The 21,877-nt window shown below is 44.2% G+C and overlaps 1 pseudogene; it reads right to left on the minus strand.

Moving 5' to 3' along the window:
- Nucleotides 1–3,822: 3,822 nt before the first annotated feature.
- LOC123111419 (probable ATP-dependent DNA helicase CHR719) lies at nt 3,823–20,787 on the minus strand (annotated as a pseudogene).
- Between the last annotated feature and the right edge of the window lie 1,090 nt (nt 20,788–21,877).

Raw genomic sequence — 21,877 nt, forward strand, 5'->3', positions numbered from 1 at the left:
GCGTGTAGACCCTACGGATTCGAGAACTATGTAACATGACCGAGACACATCTCTGGTCAATGACCAATAGCGGAACCTGGATGCTCATATTGGCTCCTACATATTCTACAAAGATCTTTATCGGTCAAACCGCATAACAACATACGTTGTTCCCTTTGTCATCGGTATGTTACTTGCCCGAGATTCAATCGTCGGTATCATCATACCTAGTTCAATCTCGTTACCGGCAAGTCTCTTTAGTCGTTACATAATACTTTTTTTTGAAAATTTGTTCCGTAATACTTCATCCCGCAACTAACTCATTAGTCACAATGCTTGCAAGGCTTATAGTGATGAGTATTACCGAGAGGGCCCAGAGATACCTCTCCGAAACACGGAGTGACAAATCCTAATCTCGATCTATGCCAACCCAACAAACACCTTCGGAGACACCTGTAGAGCACCTTTATAATCACCCATTTACGTTGTGACGTTTGGTAGCACACATAGTGTTCCTTCGGTATTCGGGAGTTGCATAATCTCATAGTCTGAGGAACATGTATAAGTCATAAAGAAAGCAGTAACAATAAAACTGTAACGATCATAATGCTAAGCTAACGGATGGGTCATGTCCATCACATCATTCTCCTAATGATGCGACCCCGTTCATCAAATGACAACACATGTCTATGGTTAGGAAACATAATCATCTTTGATTAACGAGCTAGTCAAGTAGAGGCATACTAGGGACAATATGTTTTGTCTATGTATTCACACATGTACTAAGTTTCCGGTTAATACAATTCTAGCATGAATAATAAACATTTATCATGAAATAATTAAATAAATAATAACTTTATTATTGCCTCTAGGGCATATTTCCTTCAAGGGGTGCCAGTGGTGACGGGTGCACCCGTGGCGGCGAGAGGGGTCGCGGCAGCGGCGGGGCCGGCCGAGCCGGCGGCGGAAGGGGTGACGGGCGAGGAGGACGTCGAGCCCATCGCAGGGGTGGCATTGCCAGCCGGGGTGGCGGGCGGGGTGCCCACCAGCTCAACCTCGGAGGCCCTGTCAGACTCGACCTCAGGGGAGGGAGTCGAGAAACCGGGTGGTGGCGGTAGAAGGCGTCGTGCCGGGGGGCGCTGGGGGTGGCCATCGCGCATCGCTCCAGGAAGGGGACGCGGGGGACGGCACCGAAGGAGCCGAAGCCGGAGGAACCTGAAAAAAAGGGAACACCATCTCGACAAAGTACACGTGCCTCGAGGTATACACATGATGAGTGACAGGATCATAGCACCGGTAACCTTTGGTAGGAGGGTAGCCAAGGAAGATGCACGGGACGGAACGTGGTGCGAGTTTGTGTGGCGTGGTGGACGTGGTGCTAGGATAACACGAGACACCCAAATATGCGAAGACTGTCCTAGGATGGTGGTGTACCGAAGAGAAGGTGGTGAGGAGCGTAGTTCCACCGAGGACGACACTGACGAATGTTAACTAAAAGAGTGGCGGTGGCGAGAGCATTGGGCCAAAACCGAGCGGGCACATCGGAGTGAAAGAGGAACGTGCGAATGTAGTCATTAAGAGTGCAAAGAATGCGCTTGGCATGGTCGTTCTGCTGTGAAGTGTAAGGGCAAGTTAGACGAAAGATGGTGTCGTGAGAGGCGAGAAGTGTGTGGAGAGCGACGTTGTCAAACTCTCTTCCGTTATCAGTTTGGAGTGCAAGCATGGGGCGACCGAACTGGGTGGTGACATAGGAATAAAATACGGTGAGTGTGGCTAAAGCATCGGATTTACGACGAAGAGGAAAAGTCCACACATAGTGAGAATAATCATCTAAAATCACTAAGTAGTATAGATAGTCTGTGTTACTCGCAACAGGAGACGTCCAAACATCACTTTGAAGCAACTAAAATGTAAAAGTGGAAACTTAAGTAGACGCACTAAAGGGAAGACGCACGTGCTTGCCCAAATGACAAGCCTCACAAGTATGCTCGTCGAGCTTATTACATGAGAAAGAAAAACTCCTAAGAATCTGATGCAAAACAGCGGGGTTGGGGTGGCCCAAGTGAGCATGCCAAAGGTCGACACCGGCGGCGAGAGCGACGGGTGTGGAAGTGGAGGCGTCAGCGTGCACGGGATAAAGCTCATCAGGGCTATCACATCGGTGAAGCACCATCCGGGTACGGGCGTCCTTCACAGAAAACCCAACACCGTCAATTCAACAGTAAGAGGATTCTCACGAGTAAGACGACGAACGGAGACTAAACTAGTGACTAAGTCAGGTGAAATAAGGACATTAAACATAGTGATAGGTGCGGAACTAGAAGGAAAACTAGTGCTACCGACATGTGTGATAGGTAAAGAAGAATCGTTGCCAATGGTGATACGAGTGGGAGTGTTAACTGGAGCAGAAGAGGATAGGCTATCGGGATGAGCTGTCATGTGCGCAGTAGCACCCGAGTCCATGTACCAGTCGCCTCCACCTCCGCAGTGACTCGGCGACGGCGCCGAGTGTAGGACGGCCGGGAGGGCGGCGTCCCACGGTGTAGGAACCGGCGACGCCAGCTGGCCTCCATAGGGTGGCGCCTGAGCGGGCGCGCCGTAGCCACCGAGAGGTGGCGGAGCGAGCGGAGCACGTAGGGCTGGTAGGGGGCGCCAAGGAACGCCTGGTGGCCCGCGGGACGAGGACCAAGGAGACCAGATGCGGGGGGCGCGGGGAAGTAGCCGGCCGGCGCGGGCGACGCGGGCTGACGAGGCGCAGCTGGGCCGGCGAACGGGTTCGACGAGCGGGTGGTGGAGGATCCCGGGGAAGACATGGCGGCGCGGCTAGGGTCTTTTTTGTAGTGGAGAAAGGAGACGGGGAGCCGCGGCAGGAGAAGGTGCGGCTGGCGGCGGCTAGCGCGAGGGAAGGGGCGCGAGCGGCGACGGCGGCTGGCGCGAGCGGTGGCTGGCGCGAGGGAAGGAGCGCGAGCTGCGGCAGCGGGAGATGAGGAGCGGTGGCGGCGCGCGCAACGGGAGGCGCAGGCAGCGGCGGCTGGCGCGAGGGGAGGGGTGCGAGCGGCGACGGCGGCGCCGGCGGCGGAGCGGAAGCGAGGAAAGTAACCTAAAAAACCGATACCATGTAGATGGAGAGATTTGCAATACAATGAAGGTTGTATTGATGGGGTGCTGGTGCACGTATATATAATACAGGGAAGGCCTCTACCTCAACTATACAAAATTAGGAGATGTGTCACAACTCCAATACACATGCAATACAAAATACATACTCAACCCGTTCGATGGGTCTTGCTCACACAAAAGTCTCATCTGCTGCGCATGTCAGGTGAAAAAAATGCGCGACTATACTGAATGATCTACATGGGCCTGAAATCATTATACGGCTCATACATATTTAAGTTGCACGAAACACGCAAGAACATGCTGTGTGGATTCCAGCCGCGCATAGCCGTATGTCCACTCGCGATTATTCAAGACGACTAGGACGTGAGCTTAACGGTGATTATTCAAGACGACTAGGAGGTGAGCTTAACGCGAGTTACAGAGAAACTCTAGCCCTACCCCCTAAAATTTAACTCCCTATTTCATCTTCCCAAATAAGTCCTCCAATTTTGAAGTCAAATTTCTGTGCACCTCCTTTCCGTAAATTTAACTCCCTAAATCCTCATATACACAATGACAACTGGCCCAAATCTTTCGCCTCCTTGGTTCAACTTTCTCTCCAACCACGACCTCGGCGGCTTGGTTTGGAGTTTCCTATCAGAATTGCCAACAAGCGCGACGAGAAATGACATGTATGTGCTACAAAGGCTGCTAGACATGCTAGCACAACACAAGGGGCAGCAATTATTTAACACGCCCCTACTTTCTTTTAGAACTAATTAACATACCTCTACCCTCATGACATGAGGAACATTGTTTCTATTTAAGCATCAAACATATCAGGAAACATTCTGAGTTCTGGTGGAGATACAGTTTAATACCAACTAATTCATAAAATATTGCACCAGTCCTAAAGTTGATGAGCTTAGATGCACTTCTGAAGAAACTGTATTAGTTTCTCTACCGGAGCACTTTTCCTCACAAGAAAGCAGACATGCATCTAAATGGCACTCCTATCAGATGGGCATTAAAATGCCGAGCGCCCTTTAGGGTCTGACGACGGATTAGTGGAGTGGCTTGACCTTTTCCTCCTGAGGGTATTCCAGGTGAAGCTACCACCCTGCTGCAAACCACCGGCGGTGACTTCATCTTCGTCGTTGTCGTCTTCATTCTCATCCTTGCTGTAGGAAGAAACTCCAGGTCTTCCTTTCTCTGGTGTCCAGGTTGAGTTGCCTGCGCCATCGGCGCTTTCAGAATATTTGAGCCTTTTTGCCCTATCATGTAAATCAACCTCCTGTATATCGGATAAATAAGCACTCCGTTTTGCTCTTGGAGTCATCTTTGGGATGTCTTCGTATACCTCGTCAGATTTCATCCATTGATCAACATAAGAGTCCGAATAGACAACCTCCTTTCTTCGCCTCTTTGTGTTTATCACAGGATTTTTGGCTTCTTCCGCAAGGAGCTTCTCAGCTAAGGTTTCACTGATATCAAAAACCCATTCTGGGACCTCAGGTCCCTGCATCAGCCTGGATTTATAGTTTTCTCGTCGTCGCCTCTCTTCATCCATCTTCTCAAATAACCAGAACTCCTCCTCAGTTCGAGCAGCCAAACGATTTATTTCACGCTCACTAGGGATGTCAGTTCCAAGTGTACTAGTTCCTCTCTTCAAGATCTCCTGCAGCAACGCTTTCCTATCCTGAGCTGCACGAGAGATCAATACAATATTTTTGTGAGTTCCAAATTTGAATACATCACGGAGAAAAGAGATACAGGAACAGGACAGCCAGCAATGGCATACAAACCTGTGGAGGTGTTGTTGAACAACCCAGCCTGGATAACTTTTGCATCAATACCCATCTTCTGTTTTGCACGATCCAAGATCTCTTCTTCAATTGATCCAACACTAACAAGAACAAATACACGCACTTCATTTTTCTGTCCTATACGATGAGCACGGTCTTCAGCTTGCTGATCCATCTGAGGATTCCAATCACTATCAAAAATAATAACTGTATCTGCAGTCTGCAAGTTCAATCCAAGGCCTCCAGCTCGTGTGCTGAGAAGAAAAATGAAGTACTCTGAGTCCTCTTATTAAAATCTGCCAATAATTTCCCTCGTTCTTCAGTTTTCGTTGATCCATCAAGCCTCATATACTTGAAATTGTACATCTGCAAATATACTTCCAAAATATTAAGCAATCTTGTCATCTGAGAAAAAAGCAGAACCCTGTGACCAGCCCTATGCAGTTTTGGAAGTAGCCGATCGAGCAATTCAAACTTCCCTGATGCTCTAACAATCTCCTCGCGCTGATACATGTTATATTGCTCTACAAATAAGTAAGGATGATTGCAGCACTTCCTAAGCTGCATCGATAGGTTTGCCACAGCCTTTGGTTTGAGTCCTGCACATGCACATATTTGACAATAAAGAAGTGCTTCTATTCAAGAAAGATACAAGGACAATTTAAATGCAAATATGCAATACAGGCAGGAATCCCTTGCTGGCTCTCAATGGTGGGCACGCATGGCTGTGTCACCAAGCACCTGATTAGGCTCCCACCTTCCACTTAAGAATATATCATCGGTCGGTTTATTATTATTTTCAAGATGCAGTGCAGGCACAAGGACAATACTATGCATTATATATGCCATCAATACAAAAGAAGACCAAGTTTGCATTGACACTATAGCATGAGTTTGAAATTTTATGCACAGCTTTCTCCAAGGATCGATCAAACATTACAAATTTATTCAGTCAGAAGTACTTCCTCGAGGGAAGAAAGAATTGGAAGTAAAACGTACCAGATCCTAGGGCAACCTTTCCCTTGCTTGCGACTTGCTCGTAGTATGCTTTTTGCCAAGCTGAAAAGTCACACTTCAGTATTACTTGTGTTTTTGAAGGGAGATACTTTTCCACTTCATCTTTTTTCCTACGGAGCAAAAATGGACGCAAAACCTGGGCAAATAGCAAGAGCAAATGAATAAATATAAAAATCCCAAATATCAGAAGTAATCTTAATTTCATGTGTCACACGTGCTTACACACCGGTTGGTTCCATTGAACCGAAAAGGTGTGAATGCCAGAGAAGTGGAGGTACAAATATCATTATATCAACATGTAAGCTTGTTAAAATCACTGAGTGACTGAGGGTGGATTGGGCAAGCATTACTCACTTGATGCAAACGATGTATGATCAATAGCTCTTCCTCATCATTAATGCTAACATCACATGCAAACGGTGCATTAAACCATTCCTCAAAATTCCCAGATGAATTAAAAATATTTGGCAGAATAAAGTTGAGCAATGACCACAGCTCCTGTAGGCTATTTTGGATTGGAGTGCCAGTCAAAAGTAGTCTGCGGCGGATCAAATATCTACAAGAAAGTATCAGCAATCTATAAGCAGATTCACAAAAGGTCGAGATAAAACTTAACACTTCAGCCAATAAGGACGAACAAAAAGGTTAAATCACAGAAAAGATGAAGGAAAATGAGGCTTCAACAGAAAATTGGGAAGTGGGAATAAGCAAGTAGCCATGAAGCAAAGAGACACTGAAATGTAATGGAAGTTATTCATCTTGATCAAGATATTCTCAAGAAAAACATATTTTTCATACAGAAAGATAAATATTTACTGGCCTACCTGGATAAAGAATATGGTGACTACTTTATCAATTATCAGTTGGGACCATACTGTTGATACAGATAACAGAGCTGTTAAGAAAAATAGACACTGGTTTTCATTTGGTGGGGTTCCGGGGGGGGGGGGGGGGGGGGGGGGTTGGATGCACTCCCATTCAATGTTATTTTCAGCCTTTAACTCACTTTGCTTAAAATATAAGGATAAATGCTTGTACCTTAAGTTTAAAAATCGGGTGCGTTTGGTTTGAGCCCAAGCTGCCCTACCAAAATTTGGCTAGCCAATATTGGTCAAGGAAGTTGCCCATGCTTTGATCAATGTTGGCAAGAAAAATGAACTAGAATTAGCTAGAGGGGATAGGCATGCCAAACTATTGGTACGGTTGGTTTTGGTGATCATCCAAACATACCCTTATACCCAAAGGAAATATGCCTGGTTTTTATGCGAACACGGAGAGAAGACATAATGCTTGTGTACAAAGTAACCTTTTATATTCTATAAAGAACACGGTCACAATTTCCTTAATTGTACTGTTAGCTACTCACGTAAGACTAATAAAACACATGTTTCGGTTGTGTGCACAGGTCTAACCTGCTAAATAGCCTGTCTGAAGACCACAAACTCCAGTATGTAAGTTCCACGAACTATGATATGAACTTATTTCTAAAATATGTACATTTCAAAAAGGCATGCCTATTAACTTCTGTTCTATACACATGATTATACTTTTTCACAAATTTGTGCACACGTACAACATGATTTTGTGAGAAACCTTTGAATAAGTTCAGGTCGTGTCCTAGTCATACTAAGTTTTAACTTTGCTCTTTCTTGCTGATGAAGGGAGAGATCCGTACTTATTTTAACAAACCAATTTATTGTTTGAAGAGTGTAATAACTGACAGGATAAGGTGCTTTTGAGGCTCAATTTGCCAATGCCACCTTATCGGAAGAGGAATGGAAGCTTCATACTGGTCAGCAGCACCAGCCTTGGTTTCTGAGACCTAATACTATAAACAAAGCTGAAAGGTTGGACTTTTTCAACGGCTGTGACTGATACAAACGTGAACTGAACAGAAGACAGGTTGAATAGAATGTATCGGTTGACTGGGGGAGGTTGTGGAAACAAAGTTGGGGCATGATCGGCAAAGAAGGAAAAAAAAAAGAGGAATACTGGAGGTTTATTGCTTGCATCCCTCAATAGAGTACAGGCCCTGCCTTTAATACGGCAGACTGAACATGCTGCACGAGTTCTATGTCTAATTCTATCTTGGGACTCTTTTAACCAGTTACTTTCCTAAACTAATCTAATCTTTCTTCTGGACTACAATATTATTCTTATTCAGACAATAATTCATCTCTTTTTTTTTTAGGGACGGACAATAATTCATCTTTAATGAACTCAAATTCGATCATCTTTCCGCTGTGGCTGTTCCGCAACAGATATTTTCAAGTTTTCTACTCCCTCTGTACCGAAATACATGTCGCTGGAGTAGCTAAACTTCAGCTACTCCAGCGACATGTATTTCGGTACAGAGGGAGTATATGACAATGAGTTATGGAGTCACTAGCGCACAGAGCCATCCTCCGACAGAGGTGCAAGTGATCACATAGAAGAAGCTTCACCAGAGTAAAGAAAAAAAAAGTAACTTATGACCAAAGTGTGTACCCGGAAACTAGTGTGCGAGCAAGAGCACATTCATGATTTTTCAAGCGATGTCCTTCATCAACTATCAAATAGTGCCAGTGAACCTTCTTCAGGAACTTCTTATCTTTCAGTATCAAATCATAGTGTGTGAGCAGAACATTAAATTGTCCTCCAAAATTTGTTTCCCTGAGAGATTTCCTCTCATCTGGACGACCATCATACAGAATTGTACCAATACTGCAAACGACGAGCATATCAGAGTTAGGTTACTTCAATTTATAGCAGGACAACATAGAAATACTGATCAAGCAAATTCCAGTGAAACAATACCTGGGAGCCCATGTTTTGAACTCATTAGACCAGTTTGGTAGTACTGCTTTGGGAGCTACTATTAAGTGAGGTCCTGTGACCTCCTTCTTTTCCAAAAGATAAGCGATCAAAGCTATGGTCTGAATTGTTTTCCCCAAACCCATTTCATCAGCCAGAATGCCATTCAAATTGTTGTTGAATAAAGAAAGCATCCATTGGAGACCCTCTAACTGATATGGTCTCAACTCCCCACCTACAAGGGCTGACGGTTGTTCTGTTACCTGTAAATCCAAAACAGTAGAAAGAAACATTAGTTGCCCCAGAAGTGGAAACATAACAAATTGTATTGTAAGAACAAAATGGCAAAAACAAATTAACAGAACACCATAATACTGAAAATTTTCATTCATGGACCACTGAGCAGCAAAATTAGATCCAAATAAACTGGGACCATCAGTTATTGCAAACAGGCAATAAATTCTTCTGCAGAAAAATCCCCACATTACATGATTATAACACACTAATTATGAGCAGATGATCTCGCAGAATCAAGAATTCACATAATTTATTTAAGCCAGTAGGCATCTAGTAGCAGTAGGGCGCTACCCACTGTATAGCAGTAGGGCTCTACCCACTGTATTATGGACAATAATATTATCTACCATCATCACGAATCCCAGGGGGGCATAACATGAGTGCAGCCAAAAGGTTAATTCGTATTTGATCACACAATCTTACTTGCCATGCTACCAGATTATACGACACTAGTTGCATAGCATATAGAAATCGATTAAAACTGTGAGACCGAGACAACATCTCAAGCAACAAGTTACTAAATACTCCCTCCGTCCCAAATTACTTGTCGCAGAAATGGATAGATATTGATGTATTTAGAACTTTAAATACGTCTAGATACATCCATTTCTCCGACAGGTAATTCCGGACGGAGGGAGTATATGGCTAAAAGTCGAGCTTCAATCTACCTTCTCTTCGATGGAATGGACAGTAGAATCAAGCCTACGGCCAGCAGCATTAAATTTACTAGTATTTGCAGAACCGTGTGTATCTGCATCATCATCTGAAGGAGACTCCTCAGGGGATTCATCAGATTCTGAGTCTTCAGACCCTTCAGGACGACTAACATGCTCAGCATCTTTTTGTCGCTGTACAGCTTTCCCAATTCCTTCTAGAAGCTCATTTGTCTTATCAAGGAGCATCGTCAGCCGTTCATTCTTGCTCTCCTCAACCATCCGCATATACGCTTCTTGATCACCTGCTTTCAAAACTTGTAACCTACTTTTTTCAAGTCGATTGATACGCTGGCGCGCCCGGACATGCCATGCCTACATTTAACAAGTAAAGAAAAAGAAGTTCACGCATCCTTAGATTAGCAAATCAAGGAAATATAATGGGCAGAATAAACACAATGGCGTTCTAATAAAAAAAACTTAAAGGGCAGAAGGGGGCGATAAACATCTTATCTTAAGGCTTGACCATAAACATCCACAAAAAGCATGATATCTCTTGGGCATTACAACATGCACAACACATTTCATCAGATATCTTTTTTATCTGTTGTAAATTCTAATGATTTCATGTATGCTACTACGATGTCCATCTTTCATGTTGCAACCAGCATCAAAAATATCATTCAAAATCATGGCATGGCTAACTGAAGCAAGACAATTGCAGATAGACCAATAGATACAGCATAAAAAAAATTGTAGAGTGATGCTAGAAAAAGCATTTATCCCTATGGGAGACTCATCACTCATGAAATGGTGTTGCAGACATATCAATGAATATTGGAGAAAATAGCTAAATTAAGAAAGCCCTCTAAATATAACAACTAGAAACTTTTGATGCATTGTTCACACCTACCAGAAACTGACAATATCGGGTTATTGCTATCAGCAAATAAGGCGTGTTTCAAATAAACATCACGAGATAAAAGAGAATCATCAGCAGAGCCGAGTTTGTAAACAAATAGGATGAGCTAATAAATCCAGTGAAGACACAAAATTAGGTGATACATTGACCATCTTGTTTGCTAATTCTGAAATAAGGAAACAAATCAAACCATACCTGAACTCCATCATTACGTTGCTTTCTTCGTTTGTAAGTAGCCGATGTTTGCACTTGATATTCCCTAGCAGCATTAAGAATTTCTGTAAAAAATCTTCTCTTCCTGGTCTCAGCCTGGTTCTTTTCCTCCTCTTCAAGCTTTGAGATCCTCTGAAGTTTGTGAACACAAAAAATGAAAATCAAGATTTCAGTTGTATAAAAATTGTCAAAACTGAATATCAAATATGTGAGAAAAAACCTCGGTGAATCTCTTTTTGCGATGGATATCATCGGTATCCATTGAAAAACCATCCCCTATTCCATACATGGTAAAAGGATATCGTATCCTCATCATCCCCCAGTCAAACAATTGCCTCTCAGGATGCGCACATTTCTTGTGTAGCCAGTATTCAGCATTGACATCAGACCGTACTTTCTTCTGCAAGTCTAGTAACTGCAAGTATACAATTAAGTTAATCAATGGTCATCAATACAATAACTCAGCGCCACTATTATACTTCTATATATAGATCTATAGATGCCATGCACATGTTATACTTCACTTCACTTCATAATCACAATGATGCATTATGAAATATATATATAAACAACATAATACACAGTTGATTGTTCATACTACTATTTAGCAAACAAGATATGGTGCAGAACAACTTGCCATATTACACTACTCATTCCTATAACTGGAATAGGTATTGAAAGTTATAGATGTCCTTTGTGCCAAACAACTCAAATATTGTTCATGTGCCCCGATCAATGAGGAAATAGACAATAAAAGATCACATCTGTAATTATCTTTCTCTGTGTTGGAGCATTATCATATTAGAACAACAATAGCTACCAGCCTCCCACAGTAATGAGTACATCAATCAAATGTTCCATTCAGAAGCATGAATACATTTACATTACCACCTGGGAAACACGGATACAGTTGGGAACCAGTGTGTCAGGGGTTGGATACGTCCTGATACCCCGAGATACATATCCTCATACATATCAGCCACTTCTCTATTTTTCAAATAATAAAGATAACCCAAACGCTAGAAAGCGAGCGAGCGCGATGGAGCGCCCGCCGTCCATCGTTTCGTGAGATCGCGCCACGTGGGGAGGGGTGGGCGAAGCGGTGGCTTCTTTTGCCGTTTCCGTTTCTTCTTTTTTTTTGCGAGACGCGCCGCTCACTGTTTTCTTTCCAGGTCACGCACTCGCCGGCGATTCCCCTTTCTCTTCCCTACTGAAATTCTAGGGTTGCCGGCACCTAGTCCCTGGCGCGACCCTGCGCAGCAGAGCGACACAGCCGCACCGTCCACCAGACGCGGCACTGCACAGTGGACCGACATCGAGCATGGTGGATCAGGGAGCGGAGGGATGAGCCCGCGAGCGTGCGTGAAGAAATTGGATGGCAGCCGGCTCCTGGGGGACCTGCGATTCATGCAGTACATCGCCATCCCAAGGTTAGTTTCGTTCTGTACCCTCCTTCTAATCGCAGTAGAAGATGAGTTCGTCGACTCGCGGTGCGGGAGTGACTACTCACACGGGGCATGAGGAAGGGTGTGGGGAGGGAGGGAGGTACCAGGCTCAGGGTAGGTGCTGCAAGGGGGATGGGGGGAGGCGAACAATGAGAACTCTCACAGTTTTTTGGATGATTCCGGGGGGATTGATTCGAGGTGCTGCTAGGGAAACTGCTGGGGACCACGTACTGGTGCGAGGTACAGGAGAGGTAGTGAATCCTCACGCACTGCTAGGAACTTTTGTCAACAATTTTTTTGCGAAGTTGCCACTACATAGATTTCTCACGTGCTGCTAGGAATTTTTCTGTCCATCATCTTGTTGTTAAGTTGCCTGCAACAAAGATTTATCACGCATTGCTAGGAATTTTTCCCAAATTTTTTGTATTAAATTGCCTGCAAATTTATACATGCAAAGAAGCTAAATTTAGGAACACTGGGTGCCAGAACGTACGAACTTGTGAGAGCTTTCTCCAAGTATTGCCTAGTTCGGGTTCTATGGTGCCTAACAGCACTCCTAATTCGCCCACGGATGCTCCTCCAAGTTGCCTAAAAATATGTAGTTTGTGAATCTGCATCGGTGCATCCCCTGGTGCCTGACAGCTGTACTTTTTGAGCCTTTTAGAAAAGTTTGAAGTAGAAAATCAGCAGTCATTATTCAGTGCCAAGTTAGAATCAACAACTTAAATCAATCCAAAATCTAGTTGTTTCTTTTTTCTTAGGAATCATTGATGAAGTAATTTAAAGTGAGCAGGGAATGGCTAATATGATGCCAGCATTTTGGGGTCATACCAGCATGTGGCACATTATTTTGTCATGTCGATTTTGGACTGAAAATCGATGAGCACAAACACCTGTAACCATTTTTGCGCACATGTTTGTTTTTTGAAGCAAAAAGAAGTGGACCTGGGCAAGGTTTCTGAACCATGGCTGGGCTCCCGTTTCCGGACCAGGACAATCTACTGTGTTAATTTCTCAGTTTATATTATTCTACCCCCCCCCCCCCAAAAAAAACTGACATAGCTATTGGTTTGTCCCCTGCCGGACACGGTTACAACCCCAGCAAACCAGTAATCGCCAAGCCCTCCAACTAAAGTCGCTAAATCAATGAACAGAGTTCCCTAACTCTACGTTCCCAAGCTGCTAACCCCCCTCACTAATTTGCCCACCACACGTACTAAGTTGCCTAAAACCAGCCAGCATATATAACTAAGTTGCCCGAACTCGGTTCGACTTAGCAGCTAACTTAGTCATGCCCTCACACACACAAGTCGTCTAAACCTGTGCAATAAGTCATGCTACCCTGCCAACCTAGCCGTTAGCCTTAGTCGCATCAGCATGCAAACTAAGTCGCCAAAACAGAAAACTAAAAGTCGGCTAACCTGCCAACCTAGCTACTTAGTCACGCTGCAATGCACACTCAGTAGCCAAAACTTAGAATCCTCACTCCTAATCAGCCTAACAATTTTGTGTTAAGTTGCCTGCCCATATTAATTCGCCTACCTACGCCCCTAATTCGCCTGCAACATAGAGTCCTCACTCCTAGTTCGCCTACTGAACGCTCCTAAATTCGCCTGTCGATGCTCCTAATTTGCCTGCAACATGGAGTCATCACTCCTAGTTCGCCTACTGAAAGCTCCTAATTCACCTGCAACATAGAGTCCTCACTCCTAATTCACCTACTGAACGCTCCTGATTCACCTACTGAACACTTCTTATTTGCCTACTGATCGCTCCTAATTCGCCTATTGAACGCTCTTAAATTGGCCTACTGATCGCTCCTAATTCGTCTACTGAACGCCCCTAATTCGCATACTGAACGCTACTAAATTCACCTACCCAACTCTCATAATTTGCCTGCAACAGAGTCCTCACTCCTAATTTGCCTACAACACAGCTCACCCCCAATTCGCCTACCGAACATTACTAATTTGCCTGCAACATAGAGTCCTCACTCCTAGTTCGCCTGCCAAACGCTCCCCAAGTTGCCTACATACTTTTTAGAATGCATCAACACATATTGAGTTGCCTACAAATATGCACCAACACATATTAATTTGCCTACCAACACCGCTAACTTGGGAACTCTCACATATTCAACGGGGAAGGGAACTTAGATCCCGTAGATATGAAGCAACCACACTAACACTTAATGACAATTTTTTTGCCCATGGGAACACGTTTAAATTGCTTCTTCAAATCCTGATCTTGTGCGTGCGACTTCTTTGAGTTTTTGCTTCACACCATCTACTTTTTTTTGTAGGGGCTAGGTGCAAGACATTAAGGGCATCTCCAACAGTTTGTATGTTAGCTTCTTGGTAAAATATGCCATGTCACAACCAACACCTTAACATACAACATCTCCAATGGGTTGTATCTAGTTTGCCCAATAGGATGTGAGATAATAAATAAAGTGCTCTCTCATTCTACATTGGAGCTTGTGCAAGGGCTGTTGGTTCATGTACATACAACCTTCCTCTCTTTCCTCATTTATTGCATGACACATCATCAAAAATCCTATGTGGCAAAGTCTACCAACAACTATCTTACAACCATTGAAGATGCCAATAGACAACAAGAATGGTCAGCAAGCTTTTGATTTTTTGGGAACTTGATGAAAATGTCCAGCAAAACATTAGGTTTTACAGGGACAGGAACATGAAAAAAAATTACCATATTCAAAGCAAGTTTTCTGTAGTCCGGATCATGTGACAAGTTAAGAGACAGCAACCGAATTGTTTTACCCTTCTATTTTGCCTGCTCCTTCCCCCTGGTGTATAATATTGTTGCCCAGTTCTCTTTTTTGCTTTATGTATTCTTGGATAGAATAGGTCAAGGCGACCAGGGTGGGCGAAAGTGGGTTTTTCCTGTAATGAGGGTCCCGTGGTGCGGGGACCAGTTTGTTTTTTCTTTTGCGGCAGCTTGTAAGTGCTATAGGCAAATAACTTCCCTTTTCTGGATCTGGGAGGAGGTCACACGTGCACTTACCCAAAATAGATAGGCCGCTCCATCGCGCTAGGCAGCAAGCAATTGCTGTCTAGCAGCGTCCCAAAAATAATTCTGATACAGCTGCGATGCACCCCGATACCCGTCTGATACAGGAAAACCCAACCGCTCGATTCATACCACAAACGCACCCTGCCCATTCTCGACTCGTTCTCACACTCCCATGCCTCCATCTGACCTTAGTGCCACATGGCTAGTTAGACGTGCTAATCCCATACGTGCACAGTCGACAGAAAATCTAGGGTTCCTCCTCACGCCGCCTTTCTCCCTCTTCCTCTGTCCCTTGCTGCACTGATGGGAACCAGCCAGTGAAGCTCGATTTCTCGCGAGAGAAGCTCGATCCATCGCCGAAATCAGTCGATTTGTCGTTGGAGGTTGAGTCCTCATCGGGGAGGATGAATCTTCACTGGGGAGGTTAAATCCTCGCCAGGGAGGTTGATTTCTCGCCTGTGAAACGGGATTCCTCACCGGAGAAGGCTGATTTCTCACCACAGCTCCCTCCAATGGTCGGAGGGCCGCCGCACTGGAGAAGAAGGATGGCTGCTGTCAGCCTCTCACCGCCAGATCCAAACCACCGCCGCAGATCCCTTCGCTGTCCGGAGCTGATCTGTCTCCGTCCAAGCCGCAGGTCAGTTTCCCCTTCTCCCTTCTCCTTCTCGAGTTGTTGTGTGCCGATTACTTCTTACCCCCCTTTTAAGGTCAGAAATGGCTATTCATTAAGCACTGGTAACGACTGGTGGTTCTGGAGTTGGAAGCTCAAACTCAAATGCAGGCAGTGGAAGAGCCAATGCAGTCCACGGGTTGAATGCTGCTTGTGCGATTTCTCTAAATGACGATGGCACCAGTGGGAGGAAGAGAAGGGGTTCATTGGCTATTGAAGCAAGCTTCAATCAGGAAACTCACAGCAAGCTTTGCTGCTCTGATTGCTAGGATGTTCTATACTGCAGGTGGGTAATTTACAATGCAAAGTATTTAGTTACCATTTTTGCTAGGATGCTTTTAATAGCTTTCTATTTCATTTGTAGGCATGCCTTTTTAATCTTGGGGCGTTTGGACACTGGAGTTGGAGAACCAATAGACTTCTAGTATAAAAATCAGTAAATCACTAATCTCTCTATATATACGGTGGCGCTAAACCAAGCGAGCGCGCAAAGCTCTTATTCTACGTGTCGGTCGCTAATCACCGTGCCACCAAACCAGTGCAGTCTCACTCGGCTAATTGTGTGAGAGTAAAAGGAAGTAGAAAATATAGTAATTTATTCAATTTCGGTTACCATTCCACACGCCCCACCTCCGTCCCGTGGCTCCGTACCAACCCGCTAATCATGATGGTAAAACCGCATGCAAGAAAAAGTAACGGAATTAAATTGGTTACTGCTAGTCACACACAACACTCTGCTCCGCAAACCAGTCGTTCTTCTAATCCCACTAAAATAGCCAGCAAAAATAGTAGTAGGGTTAAATATATTACTATGAGCCATGCACAACCCTCCGTCTCGCAAACAAGACATTCTTCTAACCCTGGTAAAATAGCTGGCAAATATGGTAATGGAATTACCACAAGTTGCAAATATAGTAATGGAATTACCACAAGATGCAACTAAAACTAAGATGGATACTGCTAGTCACACACAACACTCTGCTCCGCAAACCATCCCGGTAAAATAGCAAGCAAAAATAGTAATAGAGTTACATCTATTACTATGTGCCATGCACAACTCTCTGTCTTGCAAACCAGCCATTCTTCTAACCCTGGTAAAATAGCTGGTAAATATGGTAATGGAATCACCACAAGTTACAAATATAGTAATGGAATCACCACAAGATGCAACTAAAACTAAGATGCAAATCAAAACCACATGATTATTTAGATGGTAATGTATTAAAGTTGTAGGTGCTAATTAATGTGTAGTGGAGCATCTAGTAAATATAGAAGATTTGTAGTAAATGACGTTGTGATGTACAAGGCTCTAGTTTTGCAAGATGGTAAATGGAACTAGTTTATATCATAATACAAGTTCTTGTCCTCATTATTACTGGCGTTACTACCATATGTATGCATGATTACTGTTTACATGCAAAACTGTCCGCTCGAACATGTTCATTTTAGGTTACTATATATGGGCTAGGTGTGACGATCAGTTGTGACATGCGGTGGGGTACACTACAGGTTGGTTTGATCTTAACCAAACTGAGGGCGCCCGCATGATGGATCTGCACGCAGAATAAGTCAGTGTACGCGCTCACACAGTTTATATATGTTTTTTGGTATTAAGTATATATATACACACACACAAACATAGCACATATCTGTGTTTTTTATAAGGTGTTGTAGCATGGTATCGGTATTTGTATTTGTATGTTGGAGACCAATAGACTTCTAGTATAAACATGACTAACTTCTATAATAATAGAGAGAGAGACACACATACACACAAACATAACCCATATGTGTTTTTTAAAAGGTGCCAGAGCATAGTATCGGCATTTGTATCTGTATCGCTGTAACTTGGTACAGATTTTCCCTGCATGCTTACTCGTCAAGTGTATCACTAAACCAAACACTACAACTAGTTTACAGGTATTTACAGGTATATTCCATGAAGACGTGAGGCCTGATTCACTCAAATAAGACACCAGGCCTGCTTGGCTAGCTGCCAGTTTTTGGCTTGCCAATATGTTGGCATACCCAGAAAGTAGTCATCCAAATGGTTTGCTTCCAAAAGAATTGGGAAATTGGCAGCCACCTTGTCTTTGCAAAATTTTGGCATTGCCAAACATATGGACCAAGCAATTGACAGCAAACCAATCACTACAATTTTGCACCAAAATTTGGCAGCAGGCAGTGCCAAAATATCGACTTACCAACATAAATGCCTTGGCAAAGTCGTTCCTATCGACCAAACATGCCAATATTTTATGAATAATGAAGTTGTTCGGAAAAAAAAAGGGACAGCAGTGTATTATAAAACCAGCATACTTCAGCTTATAACATTTATCAATAACCATCAAGCAATTATCTACACAAATATTAGATGGTCGGGAGAAAAGAGAAACTATCACAAAGAAGAAAACCATGTAGTGGGAAGTGTAAGCATGTAAAGCAGAAAAATGCAATGCCTGGAAAATCATTGGTCCCAATAGACATTGCATTTACCTTGAGCCCATATAATTCGAGTAAACACTTCATTTGCAAATCTTCACCCCTAGTAGATGGTAACCCTGGCACATAACAAGAAACGAAACTGGCATTGGTGTACATAACTTATTAAATAACTAAATAAGTTTAGAAAAGTTGAGAAGTACTCTAAAAAGCAGCTGCAAAAAAATGCAAGTACAGGAAAATCGTGTTGTGGACATGCCCAATAGTAAGCATCCACTAGAAATCATGTTTGAGACGTGCAATTACAAGAGTGTGAACACAGAAATGGACATACAAGATTCTAAAAAAAACAAAAACATCAATCCTACCCTTTTGCACCGTCTTAGCCATTTTCAGAAGGTCAATTGCAGAACCAACTTTTTATATGCAAATTAAGATAAGCAAAGATACAGAACAGAAGATAAAACATAAAGATAAGTACTAAACCAAAATAACCAAGGACCTTCTTAATACAGAAAGACAAGGTGAAAGCAGGATAAGTACTAATGCTAAAAGCCTAATACAGTATTGATTTACTACAGAAAATGGAACTCAGAAAACTAATCAGGTAACAAGACACTGAAGGAGTTAATATCTGACCTTCGAGTTCAGATAACCGATGCTGGATGCAGGTATTGAAGCGTTCTTCTTTTAGAGCAGTCAACTTTGAGGACGACATGTGCGTCATTTGGTTTCTATATATAGAATCTTCAAGCTCTTGAATCAAGGTGGCTTCCTAAGAGGTAGAGGAAAAGGCCAGTTAAAGAATATTAACAAACCCTAAACCTCTAATAATAATAGAACAAAAGAGATAATATTTATGCCACTCGTTGTGTTCCTCCTTCTAGCATTACGTGTTTCTCTAGCCATTGTCATGTGGTCCAAGCCAAACAACCATCAACAGAAAGAATAAAAGAAAATTCAGAAGTGTATCAAGAAAATGCCAGATAATCAAGAAAAAAATCATGGATTGATCTGGACTGGAACTTCAGAAGAAGAAGATCAGTCTTAAACTTGTGTAGAAAAGTGACTCCAGAATTCTCCAGGTCATCCTGTATTTTTGTTTCTTATGAACTTCATGTGATTTTGTGGTGCTTTCCTTCATGGTAATTTCTTGTCAGGACAACAGAAAACTGGCATGGCTTTTTCCTAACCCAAGGTCGGGATCACAAACAGTGGCAGAAGGAGAAGTTTCTCGAAACAAGGGGGTGGGGGCAGAAGTATCTCAGATTAGTTATGACGGCAAACAACTTAACATATAAAGGAAGACAAGCAATTTATCCCATTTTCCATCTAACTCCCCTCATTAATGAGAATCAGTCTGATGGCAAGACAAAGTTCTCAAGGAAGTCCTAGATAAATATAGTGCATTTTGGAAATGAAGCTACATGTTTCTGATTCCATCGCGACATCAGAAGACCCTATCACCCAAACAAACAACATGATACCCAATCATCAAATGTCACTCAAGTTGTCCCAGCTGAGTGGCCAGCTAAATATATCTAGCACCAATCTTGTAGCCCCGGGATAATACAAGTTGATATGCCATAATCATGCGTTCGTCTTAAAGAGAATCAAGAGGGCGTCAGACAGAGAAATTTACTAACCCACACGCATTACAAAGCGCCAAAAGCTAACGCTCCCAATTGCACAAAGATGCAGCCCGAGTCGAACCCAAAATCCGTAGCACGAAGCCACGAACCACAGTAATTAATTATTTGGGACCACAGCTAAATCTCGCCAATTCCACAAACCCTAGCCAAACCACGCACCAGACCAAACCCCGGCACCAGAGTCCCCATCGAGCTACACGACGCCAGAGCATCCAACCGAAACGCGCCGCATAGTGGAGAAGCACCGGCACGCACCTCGGCCGCATCGACGGCGTCAGCGGGATCCCCCTCTCCGCCTTCATCCCCGACCAGCGACGGGCCCTCGGCCCCTTCCTCCTCCTCCTCCTGGTCCGCGTCTTCGCCGCCGTGGTAGATGGACGAGACCGCGCGCAGGACGGCGGGTGGAAGCGGGAGGTTGCGCGACAGAAGGTTGAGCGCCCCGATGAGGATCCTGGCCTGCTCCGCGTCGCCCCCGCCGGCCTCCTCGGGCGCGGCGACGGGCGGCGCGGGAGCTGGCGCGGCCACGGCCGCAGCCGCGTCCACGGACGCCGCCATCGCTAGGGTTTCCGCCTCCAGCCCGCGCGGAGCGGTGGAGGCAAGGCGGTGAGGCGGGGGCCTTCGTCCCCCACTTCCCGGTTCAAATCGGAGCGCGGCAACGGCCGCTCGAAGCCTTTGCGGGGGCTGCCTTTACGACTGGAGAGGGGGGCTGTGTTATGTTTTCGCGCGGTGTTGTCAGAGGGGAGGGGGAGCTTCTTCGGCTTCGATGGATCGATCGGGGTCGGGGAGGCAGGCGGGCGGGCGCCGGGGCGGGGTGGCTCTGCGCTTCGGATGGGGAATTTAGGTTTTCCTTTTCTCTTTCGCTTTTGTTTTACTACGTCGGGATAATATACGCCAGATCGGGTCGGTTCGGGCCGGGTTAGATTTGCGGGACCGAACTGCGGGCCTAAGCCGGGCTAAGCCCAGGTCCACACCAGCTTCGCCATTTTCTGCGTGTGCGCTAAGGAGAACGCACGTTATACTCAGAAAAACAAAATGGAGAACGCACGTGCTCCGCCGCCTGGTGAACGCCAAATGTACCGATTAAGTTGGACTGTGAATTCGTAAATCTTAAATGATATGCCGACTCAGTTTTTTGGAGGTGCTCATAGGGGGTAAGGTATGCGTGTGTCCGTTCATAGGGATGAGTGTATGCGTGTGTATATGAACGCTTGTGTCTGTACTGATGTTAAAAAAAATTCTGTTTACATAAAAATATAATCAAATAAAAAATGTTAGTACTATAAAGTTATAGAACTTGAGTGAAAATGGAGATAATCAGTGGCAGGTGGGTTTTTTTGTGTTGGTCATTTTTAGGGGGGGGGGGGGTTGTGTTGGGCGAATGGCAGGTTTTATTTATAACTTGATGATACAAAAATCAAATGCAACCAAGAAGTTAGGTGAACTTTTTGAAGGGCTTTTTTTAGAACTATATGCAAACCTGGGTAGAGAAACTATTTATTATTATCTACATTGCTCATAAATAGGATTGAATTGAATGTGATTGTATGGCAAATGTTAATCGTCCTATCTGACTTTTGAAGAAGGTGTGTCAAGTACACTTGATCGGGTTCGATAGACTTGGCATCCTGGTCGGTACAGAATTGCCCTCATGAACCTAAAGTTATCCTCGGACTTGAGGCAGAATAATGGCCCAGCCGACCTTTCCTAAGGAGTCGGTGCCGAGAAGGCGCATCGCAGCATGCAGTTTCACGTGTCAGTAAACTTGTACTCCTTGGGAAGCATGGGTGGCACGGCGTATCACCCTTGTTAATTCCCTGCTACACTCCCTTGCTGTCAAAACCCACATTATGTATC

The sequence above is a fragment of the Triticum aestivum genome, chromosome 1B (assembly GCF_018294505.1).
Source record: "Triticum aestivum cultivar Chinese Spring chromosome 1B, IWGSC CS RefSeq v2.1, whole genome shotgun sequence".
Classification (NCBI taxonomy): Eukaryota; Viridiplantae; Streptophyta; class Magnoliopsida; order Poales; family Poaceae; genus Triticum; species Triticum aestivum.